Genomic DNA, 19,139 nt, shown 5'->3' on the forward strand with positions numbered 1-19,139 from the left:
CTATAACCAGCTGCCCAGATCAGTCTAGTACTGTGACTATAACCAGCTGCCCAGCCCAGATCAGCTTAGTACTGTGGCTATAACCAGCTGCCTAGATCAGTCTAGTACTGTGGCTATAACCAGCCTCCCAGATCAGTGTAGTACTGTGGCTATAACCAGCTGCCCAGATCAGTCTAGTACTGTGGCTATAACCAGCTGCCCAGATCAGTCTAGTACTGTGGCTATAACCAGCTGCCCAGATCAGCTTAGTACTGGGGCTATAACCAGCTGCCCAGATCAGTCTAGTACTGTGGGTATAACCAGCTGTCCAGATCAGTCTAGTACTGTGGCTATAACCAGCTGCCTAGCCCGGATCAGTCTAGTACTGTGGTTATAACCAGCTGCCCAGATCAGCTTAGTACTGTGGTTATAACCAGCTGCCCAGATCAGTCTAGGTACTGTGGTTATAATCAGCTGCCCAGATCAGTCTAGGTACTGTGGTTATAACCAGCTGCCCAGATCAGTCTAGGTACTGTGGTTATAACCAGCTGCCCAGATCAGTCTAGTACTGTGGCTATAACCAGCAGCCCAGATCAGCTTAGTACTGTGGCTATAACCAGCTGCCCAGATCAGTCTAGTACTGTGGGTATAACCAGCTGTCCAGATCAGTCTAGTACTGTGGCTATAACCAGCTGCCTAGCCCGGATCAGTCTAGTACTGTGGTTATAACCAGCTGCCCAGATCAGTCTAGGTACTGTGGTTATAACCAGCTGCCCAGATCAGTCTAGGTACTGTGGTTATAACCAGCTGCCCAGATCAGTCTAGGTACTGTGGTTATAACCAGCTGCCCAGATCAGTCTAGGTACTGTGGTTATAACCAGCTGCCCAGATCAGTCTAGTACTGTGGCTATAACCAGCTGCCCAGATCAGTCTAGGTACTGTGGCTATAACCAGCTGCCCAGATCAGTCTAGGTACTGTGGCTATAACCAGCTGCCCAGATCAGTCTAGGTACTGTGGCTATAACCAGCTGCCCAGATCAGTCTAGTACTGTGGTTATAACCAGCTGCCCAGATCAGTCTAGTACTGTGGCTATAACCAGCTGCCCAGATCAGTCTAGTACTGTGGCTATAACCAGCTGCCCAGATCAGTCTAGTACTGTGGCTATAACCAGCTGCCCAGATCAGTCTAGTACTGTGGTTATAACCAGCTGCCCAGATCAGTCTAGTACTGTGGTTATAACCAGCTGCCCAGATCAGTCTAGTACTGTGGTTATAACCAGCTGCCCAGGTCAGCGTAGCTCCGATTAACTTTTGTATAGGAAAGTTGCTATAAAATAACGGTTACTATCACATGACCTAAAGCAACAACGATATGTTATCTGAGGTTCTCAACAGTCTTTCTCAATCTACATGATTCATTTTGGGGCCAATCAGGGAAAGCATTCCAAACAACAGATCTTAAAGGATATGAAGCAGATGTCAATGATAAACCCATACTTTTTTATTTTAGCTGGGTTCACTCCCAAGAACTCCTAGGGTTGTGTCCCAAAGGCACCCTATTCCCTATATAGTGCACTACTTTAGACCAGAGCCCTATGGAACCCTATTCCCTATATAGTGCACTACTTCAGACCAGGGCCCATTGGGCTCTATGTGCACTATACAGGAAATAGGGTACCGTTTGGGATGTTTCTCTACTATACTGCCAGGCTGCTGTTTCTCCGGCTGTTAAGCTTCTGTTTTACTGTTGTTTTAAAGTTTCTACATTGTTGATGGAACAGACAGTGGTTCTGTGTCCCGGTCCAGAGAATAGTTCTGTTATTGAACTCTGGTTGATGGAACAGACAGTGGTTCTGTGTCCCGGTCCAGAGTATAGTTCTGTTATTGAACTCTGGTTGATGGAACAGACAGTGGTTCTGTGTCCCGGTCCAGAGAATAGTTCTGTTATTGAACTCTGGTTGATGGAACAGACAGTGGTTCTGTGTCCCGGTCCAGAGAATAGTTCTGTTATTGAACTCTGGTTGATGGAACAGACGGTGGTTCTGTGTCCCGGTCCAGAGAATAGTTCTGTTATTGAACTCTGGTTGATGGAACAGTGGTTCTGTGTGGTTCTGTTATTGAACTCTGGTTGATGGAACAGACGGTGGTTCTGTGTCCAGAGAATAGTTCTGTTATTGAACTCTGGTTGATGGAACAGACGGTGGTTCTGTGTCCCGGTCCAGAGTATAGTTCTGTTATTGAACTCTGGTTGATGGAACAGACAGTGGTTCTGTGTCCCGGTCCAGAGAATAGTTCTGTTATTGAACTCTGGTTGATGGAACAGACGGTGGTTCTGTGTCCCGGTCCAGAGAATAGTTCTGTTATTGAACTCTGGTTGATGGAACAGACAGTGGAACAGTATGTTGAGGGAGAGCTAAATGAGAGGAATAATTTAACTTCAGTGTTTCTGTCTCTTGTACAGATGGAACTACAAACCGTTTGTTTTATAGTTGTTCTTTGTGCTGGTAACGTCCTTGAATAATTGTGTGTCTCAGAAAACTAGCGTAGTGCCGTCTTAAGCCAGATCCATCCGTTTGTTTAGACTTCTGTTTAATCCTGAATGTGGACCACAAAAGGAATCTACTACAGTATGTCTGGGAAGACCCTAGTAAACACTGCCACACAGTTTCTGCTCTAACATAGACCAGTCTAGCCTAAGTGAAGCATTTCATGTAGAATCCAAGAATACAACCAGTCACCAGCAGCTTCATAAGCAGTAGAAAAACAACACCACTCTGTGTGTTGGACAGATCCTGTCAGGATAGATGTCAGTATGTTGTGTGTTGGACAGATCCTGTCAGGATAGATGTCAGTATGTTGTGTGTTGGACAGATCCTGTCAGGATAGATGGCAGTATGTTGTGTGTTGGACAGATCCTGTCAGGATAGATGGCAGTATGTTGTGTGTTGGATAGATGGCAGTATGTTGTGTGTTGGACAGAGCCTGTCAGGATAGATGGCAGTATGTTGTGTGTTGGACAGATGGTAGTATGTGGTGTGTTGGACAGAGCCTGTCAGGATAGATGGCAGTATGTTGTGTGTTGGATAGATGGTAGTATGTTGTGTGTTGGATAGATGGCAGTATGTTGTGTGTTGGGCAGAGCCTGTCAGGATAGATGGCAGTATGTTGTGTGTTGGACAGAGCCTGTCAGGATAGATGGCAGTATGTTGTGTGTTGGACAGATCCTGTCAGGATAGATGGCAGTATGTTGTGTGTTGGATAGATCCTGTCAGGATAGATGGCAGTATGTTGTGTGTTGGATAGAGCCTGTCAGGATAGATGGCAGTATGTTGAACCTCCTCTGTGTGTTGGACAGAGCCTGTTAGATGGCAGTATGTTGACCCTGAGAACTAGGACTGACCCCTGAGCCCTGAGAAGTAGGACTGACCCCTGAGCCCTGAGAAGTAGGACTGAGCCCTGAGAAGTAGGACTGAGCCCTGAGAAGTAGGACTGAGCCCTGAGAAGTAGGACTGAGCCCTGAGAAGTAGGACTGAGCCCTGAGAAGTAGGACTGAGCCCTGAGAAGTAGGACTGAGCCCTGAGAAGTAGGACTGAGCCCTGAGAAGTAGGACCCATTTTTTTTTTATTACCTTTGTTTAACAAGGTCAGTTAAGAACAAATTCTTATTTTCAATGACGGCCTACTGGGGAACAGTGGGTTAACTGCCTTGTTCAGGGGCAGAACAACAGATTTGTACCTTGTCAGCTCAGGGATTTGAACTTGTAACCTTTCGGTGACTAGCTCAACGCTCTAACCACTAGGCTACCCTGCCGCCCCTCTCTAACCACTAGGCTACCCTGCCGCCCCTCCTCTCTAACCACTAGGCTACCCTGCCGCCCCTCCTCTCTAACCACTAGGCTACCCTGCCGCCCCTCCCCTCTAACCACTAGGCTACCCTGCCGCCCCTCCACTCTAACCACTAGGCTACCCTGCCGCCCCTCCACTCTAACCACTAGGCTACCCTGCCGCCCCTCCACTCTAACCACTAGGCTACCCTGCCGCCCCTCCACTCTAACCACTAGGCTACCTGCCGCCCCTCCACTCTAAACACTAGGCTACCCTGCCGCCCCTCCACTCTAACCACTAGGCTACCCTGCCGCCCCTCCACTCTAACCACTAGGCTACCCTGCCGCCTATACACTCTAACCACTAGGCTACCTTCCGCCCCTACACTCTAACCACTAGGCTACCCTGCCGCCTCTACACTCTAACCACTAGGCTACCCTGCCGCCTCTCCACTCTAACCACTAGGCTACCTGCCGCCCCTCCACTCTAACCACTAGGCTACCTGCCTCCCCACACAGAGAAAGGTCCACGTATATTTTTGCTATGATATACATCATATTCCTAACTGCAACTCTATTTTTCTAACGTGTGGGTAGGCTCATGTAAAGCCTGTTTTCAGATGAAACATGATGAAGCCTTTTGTTTTTAGTAATAAAATGGTATAATTCAGTTCATGTTCCCTCGTTGCTAAGATACACCCTCACTGTTCTGTCAGCCTGCCTGATGGGTAGCCTGGAATCCAGGATGTCTTAACATTCCACTCCTTGCCACTGTTTGGCATGACAAGGATTGGCAAGGAGTGGAATGTTAGCACAAAGATGACTGGATTTCAGGCTACGTGTCGGTCAGACTGTTGGAAACCGTTCAGAACCACAAATATTGTCAGAATGAACGTGAAACACTTTTAAATCATGTTTTTAGTTTTGGACAAGTCCCTGAAATTAACGCCTTTATTCAATTGAACCTGAATTCATTTTTTCCATCTGAAAATGGAACTAGCAGATCTATCCAGATGTCTCTTTTACTTTCTTTTGGCACAATGCCTTTTTAGTTATGACCCTCACTGACGTTCAGTTGTCGTGGCCCCCAGTCTGTTCTGGTTATGACCCTCACTGACGTTCAGTTGTCGTGGCCCCCAGTCTGTTCTGGTTATGACCCTCACTGACGTTCAGTTGTCGTGGCCCCCAGTCTGTTCTGGTTATGACCCTCACTGACGTTCAGTTGTCGTGGCCCCCAGTCTGTTCTGGTTATGACCCTCACTGACGTTCAGTTGTCGTGGCCCCCAGTCTGTTCTGGTTATGACCCTCACTGACGTTCAGTTGTCGTGGCCCCCAGTCTGTTCTGGTTATGACCCTCACTGACGTTCAGTTGTCGTGGCCCCCAGTCTGTTCTGGTTATGACCCTCACTGACGTTCAGTTGTCGTGGCCCCCAGTCTGTTCTGGTTATGACCCTCACTGACGTTCAGTTGTCGTGGCCCCCAGTCTGTTCTGGTTATGACCCTCACTGACGTTCAGTTGTCGTGGCCCCCAGTCTGTTCTGGTTATGACCCTCACTGACGTTCAGTTGTCGTGGCCCCCAGTCTGTTCTGGTTATGACCCTCACTGACGTTCAGTTGTCGTGGCCCCCCAGTCTGTTCTGGTTATGACCCTCACTGACGTTCAGTTGTCGTGGCCCCCAGTCTGTTCTGGTTATGACCCTCACTGACGTTCAGTTGTCGTGGCCCCCAGTCTGTTCTGGTTATGACCCTCACTGACGTTCAGTTGTCGTGGCCCCCAGTCTGTTCTGGTTATGACCCTCACTGACGTTCAGTTGTCGTGGCCCCCAGTCTGTTCTGGTTATGACCCTCACTGACGTTCAGTTGTCGTGGCCCCCAGTCTGTTCTGGTTATGACCCTCACTGACGTTCAGTTGTCGTGGCCCCCAGTCTGTTCTGGTTATGACCCTCACTGACGTTCAGTTGTCGTGGCCCCCAGTCTGTTCTGGTTATGACCCTCACTGACGTTCAGTTGTCGTGGCCCCCAGTCTGTTCTGGTTATGACCCTCACTGACGTTCAGTTGTCGTGGCCCCCAGTCTGTTCTGGTTATGACCCTCACTGACGTTCAGTTGTCGTGGCCCCCAGTCTGTTCTGGTTATGACCCTCACTGACGTTCAGTTGTCGTGGCCCCCAGTCTGTTCTGGTTATGACCCTCACTGACGTTCAGTTGTCGTGGCCCCCAGTCTGTTCTGGTTATGACCCTCACTGACGTTCAGTTGTCGTGGCCCCCAGTCTGTTCTGGGGCTCGTCAGTCATTGTGATCTTTCTGTTTGGTCCACTGTGTGCTTGGTAGACGCATGTGGGGAGGGAATGAAAATCGAACTGCAAAGCAGCAGAACAATGGATGTCAAAAACACTTTGTCATGAGAGACCTCAACTCCAACCATTTTCTCCAAGCTGTTGCAAAAACAATTTTCTATTGTACAATTCTTTTTTTGGGGAAAAAAAATTGTAATAAATTTAATCCACAGAAAAAAAGATTGTCTTGTTCTGTCGTCCTTTGACTCTGAAATTCACTTCCTGCAACTCACATGTCGGCCATCAGAAGTCTCTCAAACGCTCGTCTTTGTCTCCCGCTGTCAGTCGATGTATTTCCTGTCTGCTAGCTGGCCCGGCTTCTTCGCGTGTCTCTGGATAGTAAGAACTACATCTGGTAATGACCACTGATTTCCATGCATGACGGTCATGGAGCAGCAGGAACCGGTGTTTCTGTGTACGAGGTACTACTACTGATATCCTGTCACCCACCCTTCTAACCAGGCTCTTCCTCGTGTTTCCTGTTCAATCAGCTGCACCACAGCCTCGTTGTGCTCCATCATTGTCATTGATCAATCACTTACCTTCCTACTGGATCAGAGTCGTTGCTGATTCCCGACATATTGACGAGTAACACCAGCCCAGTCCTCCACCTGGAAACTGTCGGAAGCATAACGTGATGTGCCACTGGTCTTCAACGATATCAAATGCTGAGCAAACCTATCCATATCTATTCTTGTAATCTTAATGAGTGTGAACTAACCTTTCTTACCGAGTTGAGTTTATTTATCCAGGTACAATGTACAACAGAAACGTACGTCTCGGTGGTTAAGATGTGCTGTACCAGATGTAGCTAACAGCTCTTTATCGTTTAATGTGCGCTGCAGTATTGTAGTGTGTAGCCTCAGGGAATTGATTTGGGTTTTAGTGCATTAAATAACAACGTAGGGCTCCAACTCTGGTCCTGGAGAATTACTGACGATGCATCCTTTCATCCATTAGAATAGTGATGACAGAAATACAGAGTAATCATGGTTATTCATGGCCCCCTCTCCTCACCCCACCCTTCCTCACCCCTTTCCACACCCCTGTACTTGGCATGAGGATTCACACCCTTCTGCTGTTGCTCTCTCTCTGCCACCATCGCCTCATGTTTCAGCATGATAATGTACAGCCCCATGTCGTAAGGATCTGGACACAATTCCTGAAAGCTGAAAATGTCCCAGTTCTTCCATGGCCTGCAGACTCAGACACATCACAAATTGAGCATGTTTGGGATGCTCTGGATTGACGTGTACGACAGCGTGTTCCAGTTCCCGCCAACATCCAGCAACTTCGCACAGCCATTGAAGAGGAGTGGGACAACACTCCACAGGCCACAATCAACAGCCTGATCAACTGTGAAGGAGCTGTGTCGTGCTGCATCAGGAAAATGGTCACACCAGATACTGACTGGTTCTGATCCAAACCCTACCTCTTTATTAAGGTATCTGACCAACAGATGCAGATCTGTATTCCCAGTCATGTGAAATCCATAATGCATTAATTTCAATTGACTGATTTCCTTATGAACTGGAACTCAGTAAATTCTTTGAAATTGTTGGGTGTTGCGTTTGATATTTTTGTTCAGTGTAGTTCTGGGAACAGAGTTGTATGGAGGCCGGGTCAGGGGAGGGTTTGGCCAGGGGGGCTTTGCTTGGGTCATCGCGCTCTAGACACTCCTTGTGACGGGCGGTCGCCTGACCTCGGTCGTCAGGTGAACGGTGTTTCCTCTGACACATTGGTGCAGCTTGCTTTTAGGTTAAGGGGGCGGGTGTTAAGTGCGGTTTGGTGTTTTGGAGGACGCATGACTCGACCTTCACCTTGGGGAGTTGCAGTGATGAGACAAGATCGAAATCGGAGAAAATATACATTTAATAAATCGATGACAAAATTACCAGAATTGCGGCCAAAATGTTGCTTCCCCTTCTCCCACTGCTGGCAACTGGGCTTCTTCTCTACATCTAGGGAATAGGGTGCTATAGGACTACAGAGGGAATGGGGTGCTATAGGACTACAGAGGGAATGGGGTGCTATAGGACTACAGAGGGAATGGGGTGCTATAGGACTACAGAGGGAATGGGGTGCTATAGGACTACAGAGGGAATGGGGTGCTATAGGACTACAGAGGGAATGGGGTGCTATAGGACTACAGAGGGAATGGGGTGCTATAGGACTACAGAGGGAATGGGGTGCTATAGGACTACAGAGGGAATGGGGTGCTATAGGACTACAGAGGGAATGGGGTGCTATAGGACTACAGAGGGAATGGGGTGCTATAGGACTACAGAGGGAATGGGGTGCTATAGGACTACAGAGGGAATGGGGTGCTATAGGACTACAGAGGGAATGGGGTGCTATAGGACTACAGAGGGAATGGGGTGCTATAGGACTACAGAGGGAATGGGGTGCTATAGGACTACAGAGGGAATGGGGTGCTATAGGACTACAGAGGGAATGGGGTGCTATAGGACTACAGAGGGAATGGGGTGCTATAGGACTACAGAGGGAATGGGGTGCTATAGGACTACAGAGGGAATGGGGTGCTATAGGACTACAGAGGGAATGGGGTGCTATAGGACTACAGAGGGAATGGGGTGCTATAGGACTACAGAGGGAATGGGGTGCTATAGGACTACAGAGGGAATGGGGTGCTATAGGACTACAGAGGGAATGGGGTGCTATAGGACTACAGAGGGAATGGGGTGCTATAGGACTACAGAGGGAATGGGGTGCTATAGGACTACAGAGGGAATGGGGTGCTATAGGACTACAGAGGGAATGGGGTGCTATAGGACTACAGAGGGAATGGGGTGCTATAGGACTACAGAGGGAATGGGGTGCTATAGGACTACAGAGGGAATGGGGTGCTATAGGACTACAGAGGGAATGGGGTGCTATAGGACTACAGAGGGAATGGGGTGCTATAGGACTACAGAGGGAATGGGGTGCTATAGGACTACAGAGGGAATGGGGTGCTATAGGACTACAGAGGGAATGGGGTGCTATAGAGGGAATGGGGTGCTATAGAGGGAATGGGGTGCTAGAGGGAATGGGGTGCCATAGGACTACAGAGGGAATGGGGTGCCATAGAGGGAATGGGGTGCCATAGAGGGAATGGGGTGCCATAGAGGGAATGGGGTGCCATAGAGGGAATGGGGTGCCATAGAGGGAATGGGGTGCCATAGAGGGAATGGGGTGCCATAGAGGGAATGGGGTGCCATAGAGGGAATGGGGTGCCATAGAGGGAATGGGGTGCCATAGAGGGAATGGGGTGCCATAGAGGGAATGGGGTGCCATAGAGGGAATGGGGTGCCATAGAGGGAATGGGGTGCCATAGAGGGAATGGGGTGCCATAGAGGGAATGGGGTGCCATAGAGGGAATGGGGTGCCATAGAGGGAATGGGTGCCATAGAGGGAATGGGGTGCCATAGAGGGAATGGGGTGCCATAGAGGGAATGGGGTGCCATAGAGGGAATGGGGTGCCATAGAGGGAATGGGGTGCCATAGGACTACAGAGGGAATGGGGTGCCATAGGACTATAGAGGGAATAGGGTGCCATAGAGGGAATAGGGTGCCATAGAGGGAATAGGGTGCCATCTCAGATGCTCCCTGTCTGTATCCACTGAGCTACGATGGAAGCCTGTGTCTGTGATGCTTCCCATGTTGTCCTCACTCAGTGATCAGTAAATATGTTTGTAGGTTCGGTTGCTCCGTCTGGCTGTTCAGTACTTCATGGTGGCTGACTGTTAGGCTATGGCGCCCTCTGGTGGTCACAATGTGATCCTGCACCAATTATGTGTTTTCAACCAGTAGAACTTTCTCCAAACAGTTAGTTTTACATGTTACTAGCAAAAAATATTTATAATGCATTATTATACCTTGGATATGTTGATACCTTTTAACAACTAATCTTTGTCTAGATTACGAGATCAAGTCTTAGTCAACCCATGTGAAATGCAAAACAATTTATTTTGGTAAAGAAATTAAATCAGTTCTGAATACTCCATGTAGATTTATTGTGTAAAGCTTTTCCGTAACGGTGTCCTACCACAGATGTCCTGCCAGGGTCGTCCTGCCAGGGTCGTCCTGCCAGGGTCGTCCTGCCAGGGTCGTCCTGCCAGGGTCGTCCTGCCAGTGTCGTCCTACCAGTGGTGGTCTACTTGCATAAAAGTAAAGATATATTCAAGTAAACGTGAAAGTCACCCAGTAAAATACTACATGAATACAAATCTAAAAGTATTTTGGTTTTAAATATACTTAAAAATAAATGTAATTCCTAAAATATGTAAGTATCAAAAGTAAAAGTATAAATAATAAACAATTAATTTTATTAAGCAAACCAGTTTCCTTGTTTTTATATTGTAAGATAGCCATGGGCACTCCAACACTCAGACATCATTACAGATAGCCATGGGCACTCCAACACTCAGACATCATTACAGATAGCCATGGGCACTCCAACACTCAGACATCATTACAGATAGCCAGGGCACTCCAACACTCAGACATCATTACAGATAGTCAGGGGAACACTCCAACACTCAGACATCAGAGACAGATAGTCAGGGGGAGAACACTCCAACATTCAGACATCATTACAGATAGCCAGGGGAACACTCCAACATTCAGACATCAGACTGTGTGTGTGGGAGATAGCCAGAGGGAGACTGTGTTCAGACATCATTACAGATGTGTGGGGAGAGGGAGACTGTGTTCAGGGGGACATCAGACTGATAGTCAGGGGGGAGGGGAGACTGTGTGTGTGGGGGACTCAGACATGTGTACAGATAGTCAGGGGAAGACTGTGTGTGTGGGGGAGACTCAGACATCATTACAGAGACTGTGTGTGTGGGGGGGAACACTCCAGACTGTGACATCATTACAGATAGCCAGGGGGGGAACACTGTGTGTGTGTGACATCAGAGGGAGACTGTGTGTGTGGGGGGGAGAGGGAGACTGTGTGTGTGTGGGGGGAGAGGGAGACTGTGTGTGTGTGGGGGGAGAGAGGGAGACTGTGTGTGTGTGGGGGGGAGAGGGAGACTGTGTGTGTGTGGGGGGAGAGGGAGACTGTGTGTGTGGGGAGAGGGAGACTGTGTGTGGGGGAGAGGGAGACTGTGTGTGTGTGTGAGGGAGACTGTGTGTGTGTGGGGAGAGGGAGACTGTGTGTGTGTGGGAGAGGGAGACTGTGTGTGTGGGAGAGGAAGGATGATGGAGACCGAGGAAGGGTTAAAGACTGTAAAAGCTCCAGCAGGCCGCCAGCTGAGGAACCAGAACCCTGCCATATACAGAACCCTGCCATATACAGAACACTACATTTAACCAGAACCCTGCCATATACAGAACACTACATTTAACCAGAGCCCTGCCATATACAGAACCCTGCCATATACAGAACCCTGCCATATACAGAACCCTGCCATATACAGAGCCCTGCCATATACAGAACACTACATTTAACCAGAACCCTGCCATATACAGAACCCTGCCATATACAGAACCCTGCCATATACAGAACACTACATTTAACTAGAACCCTGCCATATACAGAACCCTGCCATATACAGAACCCTGCCATATACAGAACACTACATTTAACCAGAACCCTGCCATATACAGAACCCTGCCATATACAGAACACTACATTTAACCAGAACCCTGCCATATACAGAACCCTGCCATATACAGAACACTACATTTAACTAGAACCCTGCCATATACAGAACCCTGCCATATACAGAACCCTGCCATATACAGAACACTACATTTAACCAGAACCCTGCCATATACAGAACACTACATTTAACCAGAGCCCTGCCATATACAGAACCCTGCCATATACAGAACCCTGCCATATACAGAACCCTGCCATATACAGAACCCTGCCATATACAGAACACTACATTTAACCAGAACCCTGCCATATACAGAACCCTGCCATATACAGAACCCTGCCATATACAGAACACTACATTTAACTAGAACCCTGCCATATACAGAGCCCTGCCATATACAGAACCCTGCCATGTACAGAACCCTGCCATGTACAGAACCCTGCCATGTACAGAACCCTGCCATATACAGAACCCTGCCATGTACAGAACCCTGCCATGTACAGAACCCTGCCATGTACAGAACCCTGCCATATACAGAACCCCCTGCCATATACAGAACCCTGCCATGTACAGAACCCTGCCATATACAGAACCCTGCCATTTACAGAGCACTACATTTAACCAGAACCCTGCCATATACAGAACCCTGCCATATACAGAACCCTGCCATGTACAGAACCCTGCCATATACAGAACCCTGCCATTTACAGAGCACTACATTTAACCAGAACCCTGCCATATACAGAACCCTGCCATATACAGAACCCTGCCATATACAGAACCCTGCCATATACAGAACCCTGCCATATATAGAACCCTGCCATATACAGAGCACTACATTTAACCAGAACCCTGCCATATACAGAGCACTACATTTAACCAGAACCCTGCCATATACAGAACCCTGCCATAAACAGAACCCTGCCATTTACAGAGCACTACATTTAACCAGAACCCTGCCATATACAGAGCCCTGCCATATACAGAACCCTGCCATATACATAGCACTACATTTAACCAGAACCCTGCCATATACAGAACACTACATTTAACCAGAACCCTGCCATATACAGAACCCTGCCATATACAGAACCCTGCCATTTACAGAGCACTACATTTAACCAGAACCCTGCCATATACAGAACCCTGCCATATACAGAACCCTGCCATATACATAGCACTACATTTAACCAGAACCCTGCCATATACAGAGCACTACATTTAACCAGAACCCTGCCATATACAGAACCCTGCCATTTACAGAGCACTACATTTAACCAGAACCCTGCCATATACAGAGCCCTGCCATATACAGAACCCTGCCATATACAGAGCACTACATTTAACCAGAACCCTGCCATATACAGAGCCCTGCCATATACAGAACCCTGCCATATACATAGCACTACATTTAACCAGAACCCTGCCATATACAGAACCCTGCCATATACAGAACACTACATTTAACTAGAACCCTGCCATATACAGAACCCTGCCATATACAGAACACTACATTTAACTAGAACCCTGCCATATACAGAACCCTGCCATATACAGAACCCTGCCATATACAGAGCCCTGTCATATACAGAGCACTACATTTAACTAGAACCCTGCCATATACAGAGCCCTGCCATATACAGAATCCTGCCATATACAGAACCCTACATTTAACTAGAACCCTGCAATATACAGAACCCTGCCATATACAGAACACTACATTTAACTAGAACCCTGCCATATACAGAACCCTGCCATATACAGAGCCCTGCCATATACAGAACCCTGCCATAAACAGAGCAGTACATTTAACCAGAACCCTGCCATATACAGAACCCTGCCATATACAGAACCCTGCCATATACAGAACCCTGCCATATAACAGAACCCTGACATATACAGAACACTACATTTAACCAGAACCCTGCCAAATACAGAGCCCTGCCATATACAGAACCCTGCCATATACAGAACCCTGCCATATACAGAACCCTGCCATATACAGAGCCCTGCCATATACAGAACACTACATTTAACCAGAACCCTGCCATATACAGAACCCTGCCATATACAGAACCCTGCCATATACAGAACCCTGCCATATACAGAACCCTGCCATATACAGAACACTACATTTAACCAGAACCCTGCCATATACAGAACCCTGCCATATACAGAACACTACATTTAACCAGAACCCTGCCATATACAGAACCCTGCCATATACAGAACCCTGCCATATACAGAACCCTGCCATATACAGAACACTACATTTAACCAGAACCCTGCCATATACAGAACCCTGCCATATACAGAACACTACATTTAACCAGAACCCTGCCATATACAGAACCCTGCCATATACAGAACCCTGCCATATACAGAACACTACATTTAACTAGAACCCTGCCATATACAGAGCCCTGCCATATACAGAGCCCTGCCATATACAGAACCCTGCCATGTACAGAACCCTGCCATGTACAGAACCCTGCCATGTACAGAACCCTGCCATGTACAGAACCCTGCCATGTACAGAACCCCCTGCCATGTACAGAACCCTGCCATGTACAGAACCCTGCCATATACAGAACCCTGCCATATACAGAACCCTGCCATGTACAGAACCCTGCCATATACAGAACCCTGCCATTTACAGAGCACTACATTTAACCAGAACCCTGCCATATACAGAACCCTGCCATATACAGAACCCTGCCATGTACAGAACCCTGCCATATACAGAACCCTGCCATTTACAGAGCACTACATTTAACCAGAACCCTGCCATATACAGAACCCTGCCATATACAGAACCCTGCCATATACAGAACCCTGCCATATACAGAACCCTGCCATATACAGAACCCTGCCATATATAGAACCCTGCCATATACAGAGCACTACATTTAACCAGAACCCTGCCATATACAGAGCACTACATTTAACCAGAACCCTGCCATATACAGAACCCTGCCATTTACAGAGCACTACATTTAACCAGAACCCTGCCATATACAGAGCCCTGCCATATACAGAACCCTGCCATATACATAGCACTACATTTAACCAGAACCCTGCCATATACAGAACCCTGCCATATACAGAACACTACATTTAACAGAACCCTGCCATATACAGAACCCTGCCATATACAGAACACTACATTTAACTAGAACCCTGCCATATACAGAACCCTGCCATATACAGAACCCTGCCATATACAGAGCCCTGCCATATACAGAGCACTACATTTAACCAGAACCCTGCCATATACAGAACCCTGCCATATACAGAACCCTGCCATATACAGAACCCTGCCATATACAGAGCCCTGTCATATACAGAGCACTACATTTAACCAGAACCCTGCCATATACAGAGCCCTGCCATATACAGAATCCTGCCATATACAGAACCCTACATTTAACTAGAACCCTGCCATATACAGAACCCTGCCATATACAGAACACTACATTTAACTAGAACCCTGCCATATACAGAACCCTGCCATATACAGAGCCCTGCCATATACAGAACCCTGCCATAAACAGAGCAGTACATTTAACCAGAACCCTGCCATATACAGAGCCCTGCCATATACAGAACCCTGCCATATACAGAACCCTGCCATATACAGAACCCTGACATATACAGAACACTACATTTAACCAGAACCCTGCCAAATACAGAGCCCTGCCATATACAGAACCCTGCCATATACAGAACCCTGCCATATACAGAACACTACATTTAACCAGAACCCTGCCATATACAGAACCCTGCCATATACAGAACCCTGCCATTTACAGAGCACTACATTTAACCAGAACCCTGCCATATACAGAACCCTGCCATATACAGAACCCTGCCATGTACAGAACCCTGCCATATACAGAACCCTGCCATTTACAGAGCACTACATTTAACCAGAACCCTGCCATATACAGAACCCTGCCATATACAGAACACTACATTTAACTAGAACCCTGCCATATACAGAACCCTGCCATATACAGAACACTACATTTAACCAGAACCCTGCCATATACAGAACCCTGCCATATACAGAACCCTGCCATATACAGAACCCTGCCATATACAGAACACTACATTTAACCAGAACCCTGCCATATACAGAACACTACATTTAACCAGAACCCTGCCATATACAGAACCCTGCCATGTACAGAACCCTGCCATATACAGAACCCTGCCATTTACAGAGCACTACATTTAACCAGAACCCTGCCATATACAGAACCCTGCCATATACAGAACACTACATTTAACTAGAACCCTGCCATATACAGAACCCTGCCATATACAGAACCCTGCCATATACAGAACCCTGCCATATACAGAGCCCTGCCATATACAGAGCCCTGCCATATACAGAGCCCTGCCATATACAGAGCCCTGCCATATACAGAGCCCTGCCATATACAGAGCCCTGCCATATACAGAGCCCTGCCATATACAGAGCCCTGCCATATACAGAGCCCTGCCATATACAGAGCCCTGCCATATACAGAACCCTGCCATATACAGAACCCTGCCATATACAGAACCCTGCCATATACAGAACCCTGCCATATACAGAACACTACATTTAACTAGAACCCTGCCATATACAGAACCCTGCCATATACAGAGCCCTGCCATATACAGAGCCCTGCCATATACAGAGCCCTGCCATATACAGAGCCCTGCCATATACAGAGCCCTGCCATATACAGAGCCCTGCCATATACAGAGCCCTGCCATATACAGAGCCCTGCCATATACAGAGCCCTGCCATATACAGAACCCTGCCATATACAGAACCCTGCCATATACAGAACACTACATTTAACCAGAACCCTGCCATATACAGAACCCTGCCATATACAGAACACTACATTTAACTAGAACCCTGCCATATACAGAACCCTGCCATATACAGAACACTACATTTAACTAGAACCCTGCCATATACAGAACCCTGCCATATACAGAACACTACATTTAACCAGAACCCTGCCATGTACAGAGCACTACATGTAACCAGAACCCTGCCATATACAGAACCCTGCCATATACAGAACCCTGCCATATACACACAGCACTACATGTAACCAGAACCTTGCCATATACAGAACCCTGCCATATACAGAGCACTACATTTAACCAGAACCCTTTGGGACGGGTGTCAGGACGTTCTGTTGCACGTTGAACGCTAGACACACAGCCTAGTTTCAGTGAAATATCATCTGCAGGCAGCAGGAGTGTTCAGCTCTCTACTGGTTCTGGCATGGAGCAGCTCTCTACTGGTTCTGGCATGGAGCAGCTCTCTACTGGTTCTGGTATGGAGCAGCTCTCTACTGGTTCTGGTATGGAGCAGCTCTCTACTGGTTCTGGTATGGAGCAGCTCTCTACTGGTTCTGGTATGGAGCAGCTCTCTACTGTTTCTGGCATGGAGCAGCTCTCTACTGGTTCTGGCATGGAGCAGCTCTCTACTGGTTCTGGTATGGAGCAGCTCTCTACTGGTTCTGGTATGGAGCAGCTCTCTACTGGTTCTGGTATGGAGCAGCTCTCTACTGGTTCTGGTATGGAGCAGCTCTCTACTGGTTCTGGAATGGAGCAGCTCTCTACTGGTTCTGGAATGGAGCAGCTCTCTACTGGTTCTGGAATGGAGCAGCTCTCTACTGGTTCTGGAATGGAGCAGCTCTCTACTGGTTCTGGAATGGAGCAGCTCTCTACTGGTTCTGGTATGGAGCAGCTCTCTACTGGTTCTGGAATGGAGCAGCTCTCTACTGGTTCTGGAATGGAGCAGCTCTCTACTGGTTCTGGAATGGAGCAGCTCTTTACTGGTTCTGGTATGGAGCAGCTCTCTACTGGTTCTGGCATGGAGCAGCTCTCTACTGGTTCTGGCATGGAGCAGCTCTCTACTGGTTCTGGCATGGAGCAGCTCTCTACTGGTTCTGGCATGGAGCAGCTCACAGAACAATTATACCAGGAGCCAGTAGGGTAGGAAAGAAGTTTAGACTTATATCTACCAGTAAATGCGATCTATTGGAACAATGGGTATGCAGACCAGGTATTGAAATAGCCTTCAAACCAACACTACAGACTAAACTATTTGTGATGCGCAATTATCATCATGCACTGTTTGCATCAGGGCGTAGACATGGATCGCAATGGGCCAGGCCCACCCAATGGGATGCCAGACCCACCCAATGGGATCCAGGCCCACCCACTGGGGAGCCAGGCCCTGACAGGCCCACCCAAAGGGATGCCCACTGGGATGCCAGACCCTGACAGGTCCACCCACTGGGATGCCAGACCCTGACAGGCCCACCCAATAGGATGCCAGACCCTGACAGGCCATCGCTTTTCCATCGCTGGGCGGTGCTTTTCCATCGCTGGGCGGTGCCTTTCCATCGCTGGGCGGTGCCTTTCCATCGCTGGGCGGTGCCTTTGCTTCGCTGGGCGGTGCCTTTGCTTCGCTGGGCGGTGCCTTTCCTTCGCTGGGCGGTGTTTTTCCTTCGCTGGGCGGTGCTTTTCCTTCGCTGGGCGGTGCTTTTCCATCGCTGGGCGGTGCTTTTCCATCGCTGGGCGGTGCTTTTCCATCGCTGGGCGGTGCTTTTCCATCGCTGGGCGGTGCCTTTCCATCGCTGGGCGGTGCCTTTCCATCGCTGGGCGGTGCTTTTCCATCGCTGGGCGGTGCCTTTCCATCGCTGGGCGGTGCCTTTCCTTCGCTGGGCGGTGCCTTTCCTTCGCTGGGCGGTGCCTTTCCTTCGCTGGGCGGTGCCTTTCTTCGCTGGGCGGTGCCTTTCCTTCGCTGGGCGGTGCCTTTCCTTCGCTGGGCGGTGCCTTTGCTTCGCTGGGCGGTGCCTTTGCTTCGCTGGGCGGTGCCTTTGCTTCGCTGGGCGGTGCCTTTGCTTCGCTGGGCGGTGTTTTTTTCTTCGATGGGCGGACTGTTTGGGAACCGTTTGGCACTTCTCTAGGCACCACTACACCGCTGCATAGGGCTGATGGAGAGACAGCAGTCACACACAGCATGACACACAGCATGCACCAGCAACCTTGCGAGGGCTAACATGTTAAAATGTCTTACTCACGTCGGTCATGGAGAAGGAGAATCCTTGGTAGCGGGCCGTGTCAGTGGTACTGTGTTATCCTCAAAGCGGGTGAAGAAGGTGTTTAGCTTGTCTGAAAGCGTGACGTCGGTGACCGCGACGTGGCTGGTTGTCTTTTTGTAGTCCGTGGTTTCCTGTAGACCCTGCCACATACGTCTCGTGTCTGTGCCATTAAATTGCGACTTCATTTTGTCCCTGTACCGACATTTCACTTGTTTGATTGCCTTGCGGAGGGAATAACTACACTGTTTTTATTCTGCCATATTCCCA

This window comes from Oncorhynchus tshawytscha, linkage group LG10, assembly GCF_018296145.1.
Source record: "Oncorhynchus tshawytscha isolate Ot180627B linkage group LG10, Otsh_v2.0, whole genome shotgun sequence".
Lineage (NCBI taxonomy): Eukaryota > Metazoa > Chordata > Actinopteri > Salmoniformes > Salmonidae > Oncorhynchus > Oncorhynchus tshawytscha.